The sequence below is a fragment of the Cryptomeria japonica genome, chromosome 10 (assembly GCF_030272615.1).
Source record: "Cryptomeria japonica chromosome 10, Sugi_1.0, whole genome shotgun sequence".
Taxonomy (NCBI): Eukaryota; Viridiplantae; Streptophyta; class Pinopsida; order Cupressales; family Cupressaceae; genus Cryptomeria; species Cryptomeria japonica.
Window position 1 is genome coordinate 674,031,335 of NC_081414.1, and position 20,813 is coordinate 674,052,147.

Sequence of the window (20,813 nt, forward strand, 5' to 3'; positions counted from 1 at the left end):
CGGCTATAGCGGGCGTCTTTGATGATTCCACCGCTGATTTAGGCATTCATCCTGCACAGCCGGACGCAGATTACTGGGCAATATAAAAGAAGTAAGGCGGGTTAGATAGAGAATACGCCAGCATTCAAGGATTAATTCAAAATTTAGAGTGGAAACAGAGTAATGTTGCTAGCTGAGAGTTTGATTGAGCAAAACATTTATTCATGAAGCTTTTGATCGCGAATTTACACTTAAGCATTTTCAGGATTAATCTTAAAAGGGACAATGCTCGAAAAATTTTCCTAGGTTTGAAAATGCAATTTTTGGTTAAATCTGAGGAGCAAATTAAAACGATTGCTTTGCATGATGCCTTGATAATCGGAAAAAAGATGCGAATTTTGAAGATTTAAGCACTTTAATCAATTTTGCACAGACATGCATCCAATTTGTAAATATTTCAGACGATCAAGAGAGACAAAGTGTACTTACCTGATGAAAATGGACGGCGAGCAATTGCCCGACTTGCTGTGCAAAAATGAATGGATAATTTTGCAAATTTTGAATTCCAACGGTTATTTCTCTAATTCAAATTTTTGCGGCTGCGGTTTGAAAGGAGTTTGTCATTTTGAGTTTTAGACTGAGCAATTTTTTTGACCTTAGACGAAACGGCAATCTGAACTTGAATGTTTGGAATGGTTTATGTCAACATTTTACTTTGGATGCAAATTATGCTAAATTGGCTCCGTATCTCTCTTTAACCCTCACGCGATCCCTTTCTCACGTGGTTTACCCTAACTTCGGCGGAATGAGGGAGCTTTAAAAACTTCAAATTCTGCGCAGCTTCATCCTCCAGATCGCGAACTTCGGAGCTATGGGGGTTTTTGCAAACTTCTAAACTTCACGCTTCGTTCCCAAATCGCGAACTTCGGATGCTTTCGCGCTGTGATCTTCGGAGGAATGGAGGATTTTATCAATTTCAAATTCCTTATATTTGGCCTATGCGTCACGATTTTGGGCTCTATGGCAAATTTCAGACCTTGGAGAGGTTTTGAAAACTAATGAACTCTTCGCACCTTTTGGCTTGTCACCTAAGTTCGACGTTTTTGACGATTTTGCAAACTTTAAAACTTTCTAACTTAACTCTCCCGCAATACTCCCTTCTTTCGCGATTTTCGGCGCTCACGAGGCTTTTGTGAACTTCGGACCCTTTGCCGTTTCTGCCAACCTTCTTTTCCTTGCATTTCGGCCTTAAGGTCCGAATTTCGGCGTTTTTAGAAGTTTTCGTCAACCTCTTACTTTTCGAACCTTAAGGCACTTGTGCGAATTTTTTTGAACTTTTCGGACCTTAAGGAGTTTTTTTCAACTTTAAGTGAATTTTGGACCTCTGGCACTTTTTGCAATTTTCGGAGCTTTTGACAATTTTGTCAACTTAAAGTGTTTTTCAGACCTCTAGAGGTTTTTGTCAATTTTTTAAACTTTTCTGAAATTTCGGCCCTCTGGGCAATTTTGCCAATTTTTTGCAAGTTCTAAAATTTTAACCCCAAGGGCCGAAATTCGACCCTCCATGCAAATTTGCCAATTTTTGCAAATTCCTCTCAATTTGGCCTGAAAGTCCGAAATTCGCTCTTTCTGGGTATTTTGGCGATTTTTAACTTCTCTCCTCAAGAAGTGCGAGCTTGGGCACTTGGGCGAGTTTGTCAACCTTGGCATTTTGCAAGGAAATTCGCTCCTTCTCCGGCTAGCGAAAATCGTCATTTGTTCAAATCTCGTAAACTCTGTAAAAACAAACCTCATGCAATCTATCTCATCGCTCCAATGCGAAAAACGACAACTTTGGGTCCTTGTGCGACAATCAGACGCACTGTCCTTTGCTTGGCGGGCTTCGTCAACCTCTATCATCTTACGCCTATTCAAGGCGACTTCGCAATTTTGAACAATCTCTTGGAATTCGTGCCCAAGGGCTAGACTAGCCTAATGGAACCATTGGCTTCTCTTCTTTCAACATCATCACTTCACGGACTAGTTGCGGGCTCACTCGAAAGGACGCAAGACACTCTACGCGAAACTCAACAGGGTGAAGACGAAAGGCTCAAAAAAGGGAAGGGGGACCCTATCGGCGACAGGGAGCGTGCGCAACGCACAACAGGCTTGTACCGCAAACTTCTCTCACAAAGAAGAATGCATTATAATACATATCAAGTAATTACTGATGCTGAGACTCCCTCTCAGCAAGAGCTTCATTTTCCACAATTCCAAGCTTGTGTCGAAAATAAACAAATTTCACTTTCACAAGAGGCTTGGTGAAAATGTCGGCCATCTGCTCCTCAATACAAATGTATCTCAATTGAACAACATTCCTTTGTACCATATCTTTGATATAGTGGTATTGAATCTCTACATGCTTCGTTCTGTCATGAAATATTGGATTGACTGGAAGCTTTACACAACTTTGATTATCACAATGTATGATGGTAGGCTCCAATGATTGACCAAACAATCCTGCAAGGAGCTTACGAAGCCACAATGCTTCACGAGTTGCTACACATGCTGCAATGTATTATGCCTCTGCAGTGCTTAGAGCTACCGACGACTGCTTCCTGCTACACCAGGAAATCATAGCAGATCCCAAACTGAAAAAACAACCATAAGTGCTCTTCTGATCAGTAACACTCCCTACCCAATCAGAATCAGAATATCCTTCAAGAATCAGGTCCATACTGGAAGAGTATTTCAAGCCATATCCAACTGTGCCACGCAAGTATCTCAAGCTATGCTTGACTGCAACTAGGTGTATCTGTCTAGGTTCACTCATGAATTGACTAAGTGCACTTACTGCATAACAAATATCTGGTCTAGTGTTAACTAGATACATCAGGGACCCAATCAATTGCCTGTACATAGTAGGGTCCACAAGATCTGAACTAGCTGCAGCTTCCCTTAATTTCTTCAAGTTAGTTTCCATGGGTGTGGACATGGATTTACAATTAGTCATTCCAAATCTCTTCAAGATGTCGATAGTGTATTTACCTTGACTTAGGATAATCCCATTGGGCCTCTGCCACACCTCCAACCCTATAAAGAAGTGCATAAATCCTAAGTCCTTCATCTCAAATTCTGAAGTCAGCTCCTTCTTACATCTAATAATGAGATGATCTTCTCCGGTAATAAATAGATCATCAACATAAAGTACCAAGATCAACATATCACCATTGAATACTTTGACGTAAAGGTTTGGATCAACATCATTTTTGCAGAAACCCAAACCCACTAAGTATCTATCAATTCTTTCATACTAAGCCCGAGGTGCCTATTTAAGACCATATAGGGCTTTCTTCAATTTACACACATGAGACTCTTTCCCATGAATCACAAACCCCTCAGGTTGCTCGATGTAGACTTCATCTTCAATCATGCCATTGAGAAAAACAGTCTTCCCATCCATCTGATGCAACTTCCATCCTTTAGTTGCTGCAATAGCAATGATGGTTCTAATGGAAGTATAGTGAGCAACAAGAGCAAATGTTTCTTCGTAGTCTATTCTTTCTTGTTCGGAGAAACCACGAGCAACAAATCTAGCTTTGTACTTTTCAATGCTGCCATCAACTGCATGTTTTATCTTGAACAACCACTTGGAAGATACAACAGACTTCCCTTCTCGTCTAGGCACAATATCCCACACATTGTTCTTGAGAATGGATTGATACTTTTCGTCCATTGCATCTTTCGAAACTTGTTGATTTGAGGCTTCTTCTACACTAGAAGGTTAAGATTCAATAAGATTACACATTAATGCAACATAACCAAAAAATCTTTTTGGTCTTCTGCTTTCCCTGAATGTGCCTCTAGGAGCAGCAAATTGTTCCGCTTCCTGCATAGTGTTTCGTGCCGAAAGAGGTCTCTTTCGAGACACCACAATATCCCTAGGCCCATCATTGGGATCCAAGGGTCCAATTGGATCATTGCTTATATCAGGTTCTGTAGACTCCCTCTGAACCTTAGGAGTATGGTCAATATCCATGTCTTGAGGAGTCTCCTCATCTATCTCCATGCATGAGCCCTTTGATTTTCTGAATGCAACATCTTCCTCAAATGTGACATCCTTGCTAACCTCTATTTGTTTTTGACCAGGATTGTAAACACGATAGGCTTTGGAGGTTTCACTGTACCCTACAAATATTCCTCTCTTGCCAAAAGGCTCCAACTTAGTTCTCTTGTCCTTGAGAATATGAACATACACATGACAACCAAATATTCTCAAGTGACTGATATCAGACTTGATACCTGCGAAGGCTTCTTCAGGAGTTATATTTTGTATTATCCGTTGAGGACATCTATTTTGAACATACACTGCTGTTCTAGAGGCTTCTGCCCATAGAAAAATCTGAAGGTCTTGATCATGAATCATAGCTTTTGTAGCGTCAACTATAGATCTGTTCTTCCTTTCAGCAATCCCATTTTGTTGAGGGTTGTAAGGAACACGAAACTCCCTCTTGATTCTTGCCTCAATACAGAAATCACGAAAGCTACCCGAGGTGTATTCACCTCCATTGTTAGACCTTAGAATTTTAATTTTCTTTCCAGTGATATTTTCTACAAGAGCTTTAAACTCTTTAAACCTACCTAGGACTTCATCAGACTCTTTAGACCTTAAGAAATAAATCAAAGTCTTCCTAGAGTAGTCATCTATAAAAGTTACATAATACAAACATCCACTTAGGGATGGAATTGACATTAGACCACATAAATCTGAATGTACAAGATCTAATATTTCTTTAGACCTACTTTCACTGCTATGGAAAGGACTTTTGACATTTTTACCCATAGCACAACCTTTACAAGTACCATCATTTACATGAATGAGTTTAGGAATACCATTTACCATCTTCTCCAAAATGGAAGAGCCTTGAACTGAAGATGTCCAAGTCTTTTGTGCCAGAGTTCGCTGGAACTTGCAGAATCATGAATAAGTGCTTGAACTGGGAGAGTGGAGAGTTTGTATAAACTCTCATGTCGATTTTCGATCACATGAGCAGTCTTGATGTTGGAGTTCTTGGGCCAAGCAAGAACTCTTCCTTCAGAGAATGCAATTTGATATCCCTTATCCTCCAAGGCTGAAATGGATACTAGGTTCCTCTTAATCCCTGGAACGAACAATACATCACTTAGGTGTAGAGAACCTCCTGATTCAAGTTTTAGAGATGTGGCACCAATTCCTCTTACAGCATAGCATGCATCATCCCCAATAATGACTTGGAGATGTGACTCTTTCTCTACTAAATCAGAAAGGTACTCCCAATGACCGGTGATATGTCGAGAGGCTCCACTATTAATTAACCATGTATCACTATCTGTAGGAACATTGCTTGATAATGCTGAAATGAAAAGAAAACCATTGGAGTTATCTTGAACCGCCTTCTGAGATGAGACTTCATTGGTGTTTGCTCCCTGATGATTAGTCTTGTTAAACAATCCTTTGCAAAGTGACCAAACTTGTCACATCTAAAACATTGGATACGAGAGAGATCTTTCTTCCTCTTTCTAGAATCGGGTGCAAAATCTGATTCGAAATCTCTATTCTTTTTGAAGTTGCCCTTCTTCCAATAGTTTCGCTTCTTGGTAGATTGAGCAACAAGAACATGTGTATCTTCATTTTGAGAACTCTTGACAATTCCTCAGGCAGTCAATCTTGATTCTTCTTGAATACAATCTGCTCGAAGTCTATCAAACTTAGGTAATTTTGACCTTACACTTATGCTTTGAATAAATGGCTCCCATGAATGAGGCAGACCATTCAAGGCTGACATGACAAGGTCTTTATCTATCACCTGATCCCCAATTGCGCATAGTTGATCTCTCAATTCTGAAATTTTCATGAAGTAGGTGATGACTTAATCTCCTTTTGCCATCTTAACTTGGTGGAGTTGCTGTCTTAAGGCCAGAGCCCTACTTACTTTGTTAATCTCATGTTAGCCTTCCAAGGTCTTGAACATATCTCTTGCAGTTGTCATCTTGGAGATGAGAGGTACCAAGTGATCCCTCACAGAGTCGATTAATATCTTCTTTGCTTTGATGGCATTTTTCTTGAATTGTAGTTCCTCCTCATGATCTTCAGGTTCAGATAAAAACTTTTCCTCTATGAATTGAAGATCATTTTCTTCAAGTGCAATGAGCACTCTAAACTTCCAAGAGGTGAAGTTAGATGCGCCTTCAAGTCTATCTTCGACTTTAAGACCATTCACCATTTTCAAGACTTAGAGATATTGCACGGCGGGGAGAGAATATTTAGGAGTTGTTTAGAATCTGATCATGATCTTCTTTCACCGTGGCTCTGATACCATGTTAAATTTAGGATCAGATTATAGCAGAAAACAAAAATTCACCACAAATGAACAGTATGAACACTAAGTTACCTTGGGAAAACCTTCCTTATGAAGGTGGAAAAACCTAGCCACAAAAATTATCAGTTATATATATAATCAGGTCTGAATTTGATTTACAAGGAATGGCTTCACTGCTTGAAGCTTTATGCACACAACAAATACCGCACAAGGTAATATAGTAATTGAACTGTCAAACTCAATCTGCTGAATGTATGTTGAACCGGATTCTTATTGCTGTAGGATGAAATCTCTTTAACCTATTAGATTCAATGAACATGAACTGCAAATGGATAAGTCGGACTGCTATAGAAGATCACGTTGGTCTGCCAGAGAATATGTAGTATGCTTACTGATTATATATCTTCAATCTGCCTCTTGTATATTTCCGATCTGAGTATTAATCATCTATCTATCGCAACCTGCCAATAGGAAAGATGTATTCTCTATATATATTAAATCTGATGTCTTTCCAATAGAAGACGTGTCTCTTGATAATAATCTAAATTGGCTTTCAACCAACCGATTCATTAATAACACAATTTGTTATTTAATTTGATTGTCTAATGTTTATCTAACAAACCTGAAAAACAACTTTAATGATTAATTATAAAAACTCGATAATGAAATATGCTCGATATTAATGCATAAGTAAATTGGTTTTCTAAATATATAAGGCCGATAGGCCATTCTCATATTTGATATCTACTAAATGGCCCTAAAGGAGTATGCTACATCATCAACAGGGAGGACATTTCTGCATTTTCGAAGGCTTGCATGTTGGAATTTGTCAGTATGGGTTCTGGATTCCTTCCGGGTTTTCATAAAGCTTCGCAGTGAGGGTACATGCTTAACAAGTTCTGGAGTTTGATTTACTTACTATTTTTAGTAAGTGGAGGCCGAAGCAGCTGAGTTATCTGGGTTTTTCTGGGTTTTTTGTGAGCTCTGCGATGGTATAACATGCAAACCAATTTGAGGACCTTTTTGGGACTTACTATTTTTAGTAAGGTTGGTAGCTGCTCAGAATGTGGTAAAAATCACTTTGGAAACACTACTATTTTTAGTAGTATGCTATTTATAGTAATGTTGTCCTCATTTTTGTTTTCAAAAATGAAGGACCATTACATGAAATTTTTGTGAAAAAATGAAAAATTTTACTTTATGGCACGCTTCCTGAGGCAGAATTTCGACTAATCCTTGGACTGGCTTAATCCTTAGTCCATCCTCGAACTACGTTTCGAATTTTGTCAAATTCTGAGTTCATTTGCTATGTCTTTCCTTCAATTTCGGGTTTTAAAATCCCGACTGTAGGTGGAGAATTTTCTTCAAACTGCAAGTTTTGATGATATTCATTGTTTTGGTCTTTGTAGGGGAATTTTTGACTTATTACATGTGCACTTTTATTTAAAAGATGTTACTTGTAATTTGTTTTAATTTTCTCCTTTGTTGTTTTTATTTTTTTATTGTTTTTTTGTCATTTTTAGTTAAAATAGGGATTTTTTGGCTCAACTGCAAGTAAACTTGCAGTTTGGTCAAAAAAACCCCTACTTTAATGGTTTTCACATGTAATAGGGATTTTAAATCCCCATTACATATGTGCAAGTAAACTTGCAGTTTGGTCAAAAAACCTCTACTTTAATGGTTTTTGCATGTAATAGGGATTTTAAATCCCCATTACATATGTGCAAGCAAGTATAACTTGTTGTAGGGTTTTTATTTCCCATTTACAAGTATTTAAAACTTGCAGTTTGCTCCAAAAAACCCGATTTTGCCTTGCAAGTGCATTTTTGACAATTTTTAAACTTGTCATTTGTCTTAAAAATCCCGATTTTGCCTTGTAAGTGAAAAAGTGACAATTTAAAACTTGCACTTTGGTCCAAAAAACCCGATTTTGCTCATAAAGTGCATTTTTGACATTTTAAATTTGCTATTTGGCCAAAAAATCCCGATTTTGCCTAACATGTTGAAAAAGTGAAATTTTAAACTTGTCATATCCTCCAAAAAACCCGATTTTCATTGTTTCATACATTTTGAACTTGCTATTTGTTCCAAAAAACCCGAATTGCAAGGAAAAACGTGTTTTTTGAGGATTTTTAGCAAATTTTTGTGGAGATTTTTTGGGAGATGGAAGGCGTTTTGGATTCCTCCCTATTTTTATGCATTTTCAAACACCTTTCATGCCACATGGAGGTTAAGATTGCTGGTTTTTAGCTTTATAACAGCAAACACGTTTTTGCCAAAAAACCACGTTTTTCTTCATTAAAAATGCCACGAATCAGCAATGTTATGAATCGTTTTGGCTTGGTATGCTAAGGTATTGAGGTTAGAAAGAGTCTTGGCCATTTTCCATGCCATTTCTCATGCATTTGCTGCCACGTTTTTCAGTTTTGGGCATTTTTTCAAAAACGTGGCTAGGGTTTTGGAATACAGTTAATTTCTTTTTAAGAGATATTCTTCTTTATTTCAAAGATTGATCATCTTTTGGAGGGGCATTTTCAGGTTGGAGCAAGGTAAGATTTATTTTCTTCTTGTTTCATTTTTCTTGTTTTCTTGTTTTCTTGTTTTTCCTTTCTAGTTGTAAATTTGTAAATGGTTGGTTCTTCCCCCAAAATCGGTTTTTTGTGAGAGAGATTTTCCCCTTGGATAGCAATTTAAGAATTGCATTGTTCTTCCCCATTTTCCCTCTTTACTTGTATTCGGGATTTTAAATCCCGATTACAAGTTGGGTGAAAATCATTGTTCTTCCCTTACGGATAAAAGATTTAACCATCTTTTGTTGAAATTCCAAGTTGCAAAGATGAGAAATACCTATCCTTTCATAATCGGGTTTTTAGAACTGGATTACACGTTGAAAGTTCTTCTCATTTTCTTGAAGATGATCTTCCCAAAATATTTTCATATTCATTTCCATCATCCGTACATACCATTTCATCCACTCATTTCACACTTTTATTCATTTTCCCCATTTAAAAGTCTACATGCGGTCAACCATCCAAAACCCGAAATTGGTCCAAAATGCACTCAAAAAACACTTGAAAATGAGTTTTAAAGGTCCAATTACAAGTGCAAACTTGTAGTTACCCATTACACATATGAAGTTGCATGTTTGTTCCCACATTTGCAAGTTAATGCTCTTGTTTTTCCCACACATGTAATGCAACTTCCAAAACCCGAAATTCACTTGTGAGCCCATTTTTGCATCAATTTATCCCTTCCCTTGTCAGTCAGGTTTGCACACATGATCTACCAAATCAATGGATTAAGGCATGGGCCTTATTTTGCAAGAAGATTTCAAGAATAAAGGATGATACAAAGAAGAGATACAACAACAATTCATGGTTGAGAGCATAGAATGCTTTCAAGACAAAGATGGTCATGACATGAAAAGAGGAAGGCAGACCGTTCCCTCTTGAAAAGCTAGTACTACCCCAAGCAAGAAGACAAGGATGCAAGTTCCCGTTCCGGTTCAAGATGTCTTTACCAATCTATAATACTTCAAGTTGTAGCATCCTGAAGCGACATGAAGATCATCACAGACAAAGGATGATGCAGTTAGAGTCGTGTCTTTAGACACATGGAATAGTTTTAGTTATGCATTTGTAATTTCGTTTTGACAAGTTACATGTAAAAATATTTTTTGTAAAATGCAAGTTACACATTACTTGCACTTTTGTAATTACATGTAAGACAACTACAAGTTGTGTCCGATTAGGACTGTAGTTGGAATAAGTCTTAGTTAGTTGGAGTAACTCTTAGTTAGTTGGAGTAACTCTTAGTTAATTAATGAAGTCTCAGTTAGTTATTGAATGAGTCTTGGTGGTTGAGAGAATCTCTCAAGTTAGTTAGGATCCTCCCACCTTTTTCTCAAGGCTCCTCTTCTATAATTACTGGAGGAGTCTATTGTAATTTTTATCTTTTGGAAAGCAAGCAAAAACTCGGCCAAATTTATAGCAAGAAGTCTTTGAGCTTATGCATGTGGATTGAAAGTTTTTGAAGAATAATAAAGAAGGATTACTCAAGTTTTGAGTCTTTGAGCTACATGTTTGAGTTTGAATCTTTTATTTCTTCTATGCCAAGTGTTTCTAAAGGAGCTTAGTCCAATCTGATTTGAAGTCTTTGAGCTGCAAGTAGAGAAGATTAATTAAAATAGGAAACTCTCTTGAAGGAGCAGCAAGTCTTTGAGCTTGCATCTATTCTTGAGGAAAAATTACTGTTTGACAAGAAATAGCAGCAAGTCTTTGAGCTTGCATTAGTTCTTGTCTTTGTGTTAAAAGAATAAATTATTCCAGTCTTTGAGCTGTTGTCTTTTATTCGTTGTAAAATTTAGTATAGCAAAGGGTAGATAGGACTTCCAATAGTCAAGTCTTTGAGCTTGATATTGCTATCCCGTCCCGAAGGAAGTGACGGAAGTCTTTGCGCTTTCAGGAAACTTCATTTCCTTTCTCTCATTTCACTTGAAAGTAGTTACCGCTGTTCATTTTCAATCGCTATCCTTTTTGTGAAGAGAAAAGGATATTGTCTTTCTTGAAGAAAGAAGGAAGACTGCTGTCCCATCCTGTTTTTATTTCAGTTTTAGTTAGATAGGGGGAGCCTTCCCTTAATTAGGAGAGTTTTTACTCGTGTGCTGTGGTTGAAACCACAATTTTGTATATTTCCCCCAAGTGTACAAAATTTTCAACCAACAAGTAAGTACTATTTTTGGCAGGGGGTTTTGCAGCTCAACTCAGTGGCTATTTCGGGCAGTATTTTGGTAGGATCATGTGTTCACTCAGATGACTATTTTTAGCAGTTCAATACAGAGCTCCAACTCATTTCAGTTTTAGTAATTTCCTGCATTTCAATCCCCGGCTCAATTTGGCAATAATCAGTATTTGAGAAGGTATTTTTAATATATTAATACCTTAGGCATAAGGTTTTAATATTTGATTATTTTATGGATGGATGACTTAGGAAAAAGGAGAAAATAATAATTTTATCCTAAGTCTACTTGGGCGAATTATTTCACCCTCGTTTTGGACGCCAAAATACAATGCATCACATTTTGGAAATTATTGTGGGACTTAAGCTTATGGATTGAATAATTGCAGTGCCACTATGGAGAAATAAGGGGGTTGAATTAAAAAATAAATGTATTTTACATTTTTGCCTTCACTGGAGTTGGACGCCCACCTTGGGAATGGACTTATGTTTTATTTAAAAATTTTTAAGTGATTTTTGGCTGCTATTCATGTGATGGAATTTCATTTCATTTCATTTGGAAATGAATTTGATGTGAATTTGGGGGAGATTTTTTCTATAAATATAGGGCGTGGGGCTTCTTTTTGGTATCTCAGAACATTTTACATCGTTATGTTGTCGGATTGACTCCAGACATTATTTGAGGGTGAATACCTCCTAGGGTTTTTGACAGACTTCGAGTGTGAGGTAGAACTCCTAGCTGTGATTGGATCTTCTGAATGTGTGTGGTTCGATTTGTGTGGAAGTTGTTATTGGGGTGATTTTTACCTTAGAAGGGCGAGATTTTCAGTGGTGTGGATTTCAGTGTTGCTGGTTTTTGGTGTGGCTGAAGCGAAGATTCGATCGTATCTCCCTGCCTGTGCAATCGATTATTCTGAGTAATAGCTCATTGGAAGCATACCTGGAGGGCGATCATTCGTCTACCTTGGTGTTTCTTTTGGTGTGCTTGCTGATTTTTGGTTGCAAATTGTATTTCTGGTGCTAGCTGTACCATTCCTGTGCTGCCTTGGGTTGCGTGTCGGCTGTTTGTGGTGTTCGCGGTGCAGGTTTGGAGTTCCTGTTGTATCGCCTTAGTTGTAGTTTTCATTTGCTTCTGTTTTCATGTCATTTCGAGTTATTTTGGGTGAGTTATGAGCATGATAGTGAGTTTGGTAGTGGTTGTTTTCTGTGTGTTATGTGGATAGCAGATTGTATTTCCAATTTAATATGTTATTTATTTGTGGGTGGGTTTTAGTTTGTTAATTGTGATAAGTTTGGTGATATTCAACAGTATTGGACAGCCTAATCTCTCTTTCCAATGCATTGCATCCTTATTTGTAAGGTTGCCCTCTTGCTGAATAAGCGGTTAAGTGATAGTTTGTTTGTAATGGTCCTCTCACTGCATAAGCGGTTGAGTTGAGCTTTGTTGTAAGTGTCTAGTCCTCCCACTGAAATATTGCGGTTGAGTGATTCGTGCTTGGTTTTGTTCTTGTTCTCCTTGGCTAGTTTACCGTCAAGCGTTCTAGTTTTCTATTCCCGCTGAAAAGTGGAAGGGCCTGGCTTGTCGCCCAAATTTGTAATCAATTTCAGCTTTCAAGCTTCTAACTATCCCCTCAACATTGTATTCTCTCATCCTTTCGGTGATCAAAAGGTGGAAAGGGTTACTTTCAACAGCATTTGGTTTTCATTTCCTAACCATAACAAGTGTTGTGTTGAATGTAATTGTGGAAAAAATTGGGGAAAAATTGTGGGGATATTATAGTGGTATCAGAGCTGGTTTTCCTGCCAGCCCGTGTGTTCCGAGTGATCAAAGCTCTCCTTGAGTGATAGAGAAACAGTGGTTGATTCTATGGCAGAGAGAACAACAAAACAAAATGAGGGTCTTGATGCTAGAGTGGAAAGAAAATTTGAAACCATGATGGACATGATGTCCCGGTTGCTGGCCAAACTTAATTAGAATTATGGTGGGACTCATAATCAGCCCACTAATGGAGTTGAAGCTAGCATTTCTAATAATCCTGGAGGAACACTTGGAGGATTAGTTTCAAGACCTTTGCAACCTGTCTTCCTACCCAAGAAAGTGCCTCAAGCTGAAATTGAGATATCAACAGTGGATGAAATAAGGAATAGTTACATGGAGTATGCTTCTCTCCCTGTAGAGATAAGGAGTATCCTCACCTTTTACTAGTTTATGAACCAAAAGAAGAAGAGAGGTGGAAGATATGATAACCGCCCTTATGCTCCACGAGATTATCAACAAGCGTTTGGGAAGGTTTTTCTAGCCCACTTTGACGGGAGTAATAAGTGTTCTGCTAGATCGTGGGTTCAGAAGTTGGACAATTATTTGTCCTTGAGACCAATGTCGGAAGAAGATGAAAAACCAGTAATTGAGGCTGTGCATGGTGAATCTCTTAATGTTTCTTATGGAGCTAGTGATGGTGTTGAATGCACTCATGTGCTTCCAAAGGAAGAGCAAATGAAGATTGAAGAAGATACTGTCATTGAGATTATAGAACCAGCTATGATAGAGAAGCCACAAGGAGATATGAATTCTTTTGGTTTCCCACTAAATGAGTCTAGCATTGTTTCATCACCTTCACCTTATCTTGACAAGGAATCAAACCATAGTTTGGGATCTATTGAGTATGATGATGAGACAAGCTTTGAAGAGGAGGTACATGAGACTTGGGGCAGCCATGGAATCACTGCTGAAAGGTATGACAAAGATTGTGATTTTGGTATTCATCATAGCAGTAGTTCACATTCTTTGGAAAATCAGTTTGTGGTTTCCAATGATAACCCATTGTTTGAGATGTGTATAGTGAAAACATATGACAATCCACTTTTTGAGTGGGAAGATGGAACATCACTTGGTTCTAGCATTGCACTTGGTGAAAATAACAATGTGTGGAAACCAAGAGAAGATTCAAGATCTAAGTTGGATGATACTTGGAGCTATGGTGAGCACTTTTTAATTGAGCAAACAAAAGGAAACTCTTAACTTGCAAGAGAAGGAAAATTTCCCACTCGCAATCAAGAGGAAAAAACTTGAATTTGAAGGAAAGACATAGCAAACGAACTCGGAATGCGATGAAATTTGAAACCTGGATCAAGGATGAACCAAAGATTAGTCCAGTTTAGAAAGGAGCAAAATTGTTGCCTCGAAAAGCGTTCCTTAGAGCTAAAATCTGCAACTTGCAGTGACTATTTTGAAACATGAAATTGCACAAAAAGCTAGGAAAATGAAGGCCAAAACTCACAAAAACTTGGACAACAATGGAAAAGACAACCCATGATGATTTGACACTACCAAATGTGAGTTTTACACCTTGTAAAACGTGCCTTATAGTAAAAAATGACACATTTTGTGCAAAAATTTGTAGGGGTTGTCACATTTTTGAAAATCCAAAAATGAGGACAACAATCCCAATGCAAATTGTTTATCCACTTGGCTGGTAAAGGTAAAATTTTGTCCCACATTGGTTGTGTGGTGAATTTATAAGGCAAAAACATGAATAAAAGACCCAGCCCAACACTTATATTATATTATATTGTGATTGATGTGACAGTTGGAGAGCTGATTGAAAGTGCACCACGATTTTGCCCAAGTGGCTGATTGCACCACCATTGAAAAGAATTTGTGAGCATTCAAGTGTAGTGACATTGCTGATTGGAGTGTGATTTTATTTATTTGTGTGTGTGGTGCCATTGTTAGGAGGATTGCGACATTGTTTGTGATGCCATTGCTGGTCTGGGCTTCATTTCAAGATTTGAGACAACATTCCTGCCCCATTGATTTTGTATTATTCTCAGACCAAGGCGATTGTGCCCAGCCATTATTTGTGCCAAGGCGTATTAATTTTCAGTCAATTTGGAGGCAAAATCGCAGTGCATTTTGAGACCGTGCCATGGCTGTGACCATTTCCAGCCATTAAAATGTGGTTCGCAGAGTTGCTCTCAGACTTCAAAGAGAAATTCAGACATTGTACTCAGAAAATCAGACCTGAGACAACATTTTGACATCTAAAATCAGTCATTTTCTGAGTGTTGACAAGTGTATTCAGGCATCAAACCAAGGAATTCAGACTTGGAAAGGTGTTTCAAGTATCAAAATCTATCATTTTCTGAGTATAGCGAGGTGTCCTCAGACTTAGCAATTGTGGTCAGACTTGTCCTAAGTCTGAAAATCAAGGTTTTTAGAAGGTGATATGCCTTAAGTGATTAAAATTCATTCATTTTTCAAAACTTATGTTATATATTGTTTAAATTTCTGATTTTGAGCTCACAAATTTGAAAATACTTTAAAAAATCAGAACATTCTGAAACAGAATTATTATAATTATTTTGTCACGATATTAACTTCCAGCTGCGTACAAGTGCCATGTCTAAAGCGGGGTTATCGGCGAGGAAGAACCAATTGAAGATCGTATAGGAGGGTTACTATCCGGAGTCGTCGATAAGATCCCGATGGAAGAAGGTTGGAGACACGAACATGGAGTATCTGGACATGAAGAAGATGAGGCAAGAAATGTTTGGAACGAAGAATCATCTTCCATCCACTTTGGCGGCTAATATCATGAAGAGTGGAATCTACCACACAACTGGTTTTCCACCATCTATTCAATGTAGTGATCTCGTAGTCGAGTGTGCGAAGCATTATGATCCACAAACCAAAATGATCAAATCACCTAAGGGGATAGTGCTTGCATACTTAGGCGGGAGTGAATTGGGGAAGTGTTCAGAATCCCCAGGTGTATGAACATGCAAGAGAGAACCAAGGAAGAAGCGCAAGCAAAATTTGGAAGAAAATTTGAGTCATGTATGATTATGACCAACGAGTGGGTTCTTGAGACAATGCATCACCACTCTAGGTTACCCAAGAGACTCTTATACTCAGACTTCAAGGAGGAGTACAATGATCTGATATTTTTACTCAACTGAGTCATGGGAGCACCTCAAGGGGCACTATTTGAGACATGGATGTACTATTTTATTGAAGAGATAGGAGGAGGAACAATGATCAATTGGTCGAAGATAATAAGTGACAACCTTGATATCCAATTGAGAGGTTTTGAGAAAACAAGGACATTCAATATGACTTCGTACCTTGTCTACATGCTTGTCAGATGTATTGTGTACAAAGGATTGATATGCAAGGGCATAGTTGGGGATGGGCTAAGACAATACAGAGTTTATGAGTGCTATCCACAACTCCACCTACATGAAATTGAACATTATAGAGGGGTGAACGATGCTTTCACCATGTACATCACAAGGTTGCTACAAGGCGGAATAGATAAATGGTTGTCTAAGGAGGCAATGACACTTATAGAGAAGTATGGATCGTGGTATATCTAGTTTCCTACCTTCACGTACTTAAGCATTCATGGATTCATGTCAGAACCATACAAGCTTCCTAGGTATCCAATGGACAAGATGGTTTTACTTGAGGTAGTGTGACAACTTTTAGAGTATGATTTCATCTAGAAGGCAAAGCGCATAGGGATAACTTTTCCTATCATGCTTGGGAAAATGAAGGAGGTATGCCACATTGCATTTGTAGTAGAGACGGTTAATGAGGAATTGGAATTCTATCATCTTTGAAATTATAAAGGCAGGGATTGATTCGTTCCATTTTAGAGAATTGTAATGATTAAGGGAGAGAAGTTTATACACAAGATTGACATCAAAGACTGTTGGGCCAATGTCATGGATGAGTTTGCGGTTAGAGTAAAAATGTGGTGTCGTATGTTAGTGGACTTCATGAGGAAGTGTAGCTTCTTCCCCATTCCAGATCATGTGCAAGATGATGGGGATCACATCCATCCGTAGTATGAAAATGAGAAAGATAAGCCTATCCCATTGCCTAGTTAGACACAACTTGAGTTGGTAGATTTGAATGTTTTAATGAAAGATGTGAGTGATTACTCCAAGGAATGGGTGGACAAGTACATGAATGAGTTGAGAAAACTAAATGTCACCTTTACCTATGAGAAGATGAGAAATGAGGAGTCCTCTCTCAATGATGATGAGGGAATGATAAGAAATGTTAGAATACACAATGATGAGGAGAGTCAGGCTCCCAAAAGAAGGAAAGGTATGTCGGGAGGATCACAAACAAAAGACAAGGAGATTGTTAGCCAGGAGTCAAGGCACAAGAAACATAAGTCTAGCACTCCTCAATCTACCATGAGTTCTTCATCCGTGAAGGAGAATGATATGAAAGAGAAGGACAATGAGTTCGAACGGGGTTCCGACATAGAGATCCTTACAGAGAATGATCCTAATTTACATGCTATATCACAATCGACACCACATGAAGATGACGAAGAACAACCAGGATCTCCGATAGTTCAATTGGAAGTCGATTTGGGTAACAATGTGGTAGATTTGACTAAGGATAAGGAAACAAATGATGATGTTATTTCAGCCTTGAAAGGACTTGATGAGATCAACACCTTGAGGATGCAATGGAACTCTCTACCGTTCCTGATTGGTTGCTGAGTAACATGGAGAAGAAGAAAGTGATAGAGGCGCAGCCTGCAGAAGATATTGATGACTTCCTAACCAGGGTTGGCAAGGAAAAGGAGAAGAAGAAGGCAGAGATTTTCTCTAGGATTACTAGAGATGATAAAGAAGCACGTATTCCACCAGTGGTTTTCCTGACAGGTGATAAGACCTGAGATGTGGTCACTCCTATGGATTATCAGGTTACCACAATTGACCTTGGACCCACTACGAAGAAGCAAGAGTTCCAGGAGCTCGATGGTACAGTCAAGGCAATTAAGGCGCGATAGGATAGGACTATTGAAAAGAAAGAGATGCTTGAGAGTGAGAACATGAGACTCAAGGAGTATATTGAAGGGATGAATTCCCTAAGGCGTGAGGATCCTACTTTTGTCTCACCCATTGCTATTGCTCATGGATTCCCCTTTGATCATGAGGCGATGAGGAATACATATCAGGAGGTTGGAAAATGGGTAGAGGATGTTTCAAGGAAAGTAGATGATTTCCTAGCTCAGTTTGTTCAAGCATTTGACAAGACAACGATGCTCATATTCAAGATGCAGAACTTGGAAGGAGTTTGGGAAGATATCCAACTAGTGTAGGAGAAGACGTTTGCTGATCTAATTTTTCTGATTTTTGACGTTTGCTGATTGAATGTTTTGGGATAGTTCTCAAGTGTTTTTGTTTGAGTTTTAGATGCCAATGATTGAACAAGGTTTTAATAAGAAACATATGCCAAATAAACAGTGCCTTTGAAACCCAATCGGTAAAAATATAATGAACTGATATAAATTTCTGAGTTCTGATTTTAAGGACAGCAAATACATAAATTCAATATAAAGAATTGGAAACACCAAACAACATAGTCTCATACCTAGAATTCCAATGCTCAACCCCTTTGCAAGTTTTATTGATCTAGCCATGAGAAATACTAGAGAGATGCACAGAATTTTGCCAGATCTGGTATTATTCCAGTCAGCAATAATTATGAAAACAAGATCTGAAACAACATTGCAAATATCAAACCCCACACTAGGACTTGCAGGCAAAACCAATATCCAAAATTGGTATTATTCAACATGCATAAAGAACTGATCCGGCAACTTATTATGGCCTCCATTGGAGATCAAAGAACTGATGTGAATTCTGATAATGAAACCCTTCACCAAATCCCAAGCAACCTCTTCATGGTACGGCCTGCTGGTAGAGAGGTACGGCTGGAAGGGAAGTCAACAAACCACTACAAATCTGCTCAGACTGATCCAATGCTGCTGCAATCAATTTTATTTGAAACCCTAATGAGAATGGCAACCGAACAATATCAAATCGACCTCTAGTTGGGGCCAAAATAATAAGTAATTCTGATTTCTAATGTACCAAACCCTAGGTGCCCTGAATGTGACTGAAACCTGGAAATATCAAACTGAAATGATCCAATGATGCACAAATGGAAGCCCTTTATGGATTTCCCTCAACTGTGAATTGGGTTTCCGTCCAATTCACAAATCTCCAGGGAGTTTTCATTCCCAAAAGTCTGATTTGCTGCTGAAACTCTTCCTCATATCTCAATTCCCAATTTTCTGCTATAAAATGAATCTCTGAATCCTGAAATGAGGCCTCCAAATGTTCTTTTATTGACTCCAAATCCTAATCGATCACTTTAGGGTTCCTTGGCTTAATTTTGATAAAGTTTATTTAAATTTAACTCTCTCCTAGAGAGTTTGATCCCTTTGAGGGTCTTATTCATCATAAAACACATGACCACCTTTTAAAACAACCTTATGACACCTAGGGGTGCATGACATGGGGTCTCTTATTAATATTTTATTATTTTATAAAGTCAGCTCTTTTTATTTTTATTAAGTTGTTTAGCCTTCGTAGGCATCATTACCCATGGTGGCCCACTTATTTATTACTTTATTAAAATAATATAAAGTAACTTTATTAATTTAATTAAAATATTAAGTCATAACTTTAATATTCCATTTATTCTTAGAAACCCATCATCTGAACTCCAAACTGATAAACTAAGTGTTGCCGCCAGTCCAAGGATGATGTCTAAATATAGCAGGGTCGCTGCCAATCCCCTCCTAAACAATAGGACCCCTTCCTAAAATTTAGGAAATTGTCTCAAACCATCCAAAATGACTCAGAATGCCTCCCAAACCATCTTCCAGTCTACTCCTAGAAAATAGGGATACTCGTAGAATTTAGGAGACTGCCTCAGACTATCCAGAATGGCTTATAAAGCCCATGCATAGCTCCACAAGCCTCGGTATGGGTCCCCTTTCCACTCCACTGGCCTATGAGAACCCGATGATAGGCCAATCCCTGCTCAACTACCTGTCACCCAGGGAGGGGACATTACAATCTACTCGATCAAGAGAAATAGGCTTACCTCTAGATAAATGGAGAAGCTAGTTGTAGTTCATAGTGCCTTGAGACTTCACGATCAACAACCTCTCGAGTATTGACAAACTCCAACCACACTTTGTGATATTGATCTTAAAGATGTTACACATATTGAGTAGCAGCAGCAGCAGCTAAGATTAGTCAAGATTCCATTAGAAAAGCCACATCTTGATATATAGAGTGTCCCGGATTCAAAGAACAACTTTAGATATTGATAGCCTAGATGAGGCATAATTGTACTTTGCAGTTTGCAGTAATATATATTTTTATACTACTGTCTATAGATAACTTTGAGACTTGAGTTCGAACAAAAAATTCAGAAATTTGTGTTTGAAGGCTTTATTGCTGCTGTACTGCTATCACTGATCAACCATGTTGATTCCAATTACATTTTTGATTTTGAATCTTTGATTAATTTTAATATCAAATTTAGTAAATTATACAAATGTCTTAACTCAAAATTTGATGTCATGTATAGTTAAACTTGTAAAAAACTAGAATATCTATATATTAAAAAAATCACATTTTTTCTACCATCCCCCAGCCGTCCTTTGCTGTCTCCATCATCTAAAATGCCCTGGAACATATACATGAACATTTTTTTTCAGACTAAACAAGATCAGCCCTGTTCTGGACAACAGCAGGTTGGTCCTCTCTAAAGAAAAAAGATCCTTTCCTTTTGTAATTTGGTCCTTATTATCTTAAAAATCTTTTTTCTCATTCTCTATTGTTGTATTTATTTTATGAATAAGAAGGTTAATTTTCGTAAATTTGAAAACCACGTTAACTATGTTATATATGCTTAACTTGTTCATCAAATTG

General features: G+C 38.0%; 1 protein-coding gene across 3 annotated transcripts in view; it reads left to right on the top strand.

The window, feature by feature from the left end:
• The window catches only part of LOC131077063 (putative transferase At1g60990, chloroplastic), a 408,775-nt gene that overhangs the window by 90,845 nt on the left and 297,117 nt on the right, over nucleotides 1–20,813 (top strand). The window lies entirely within an intron of this gene.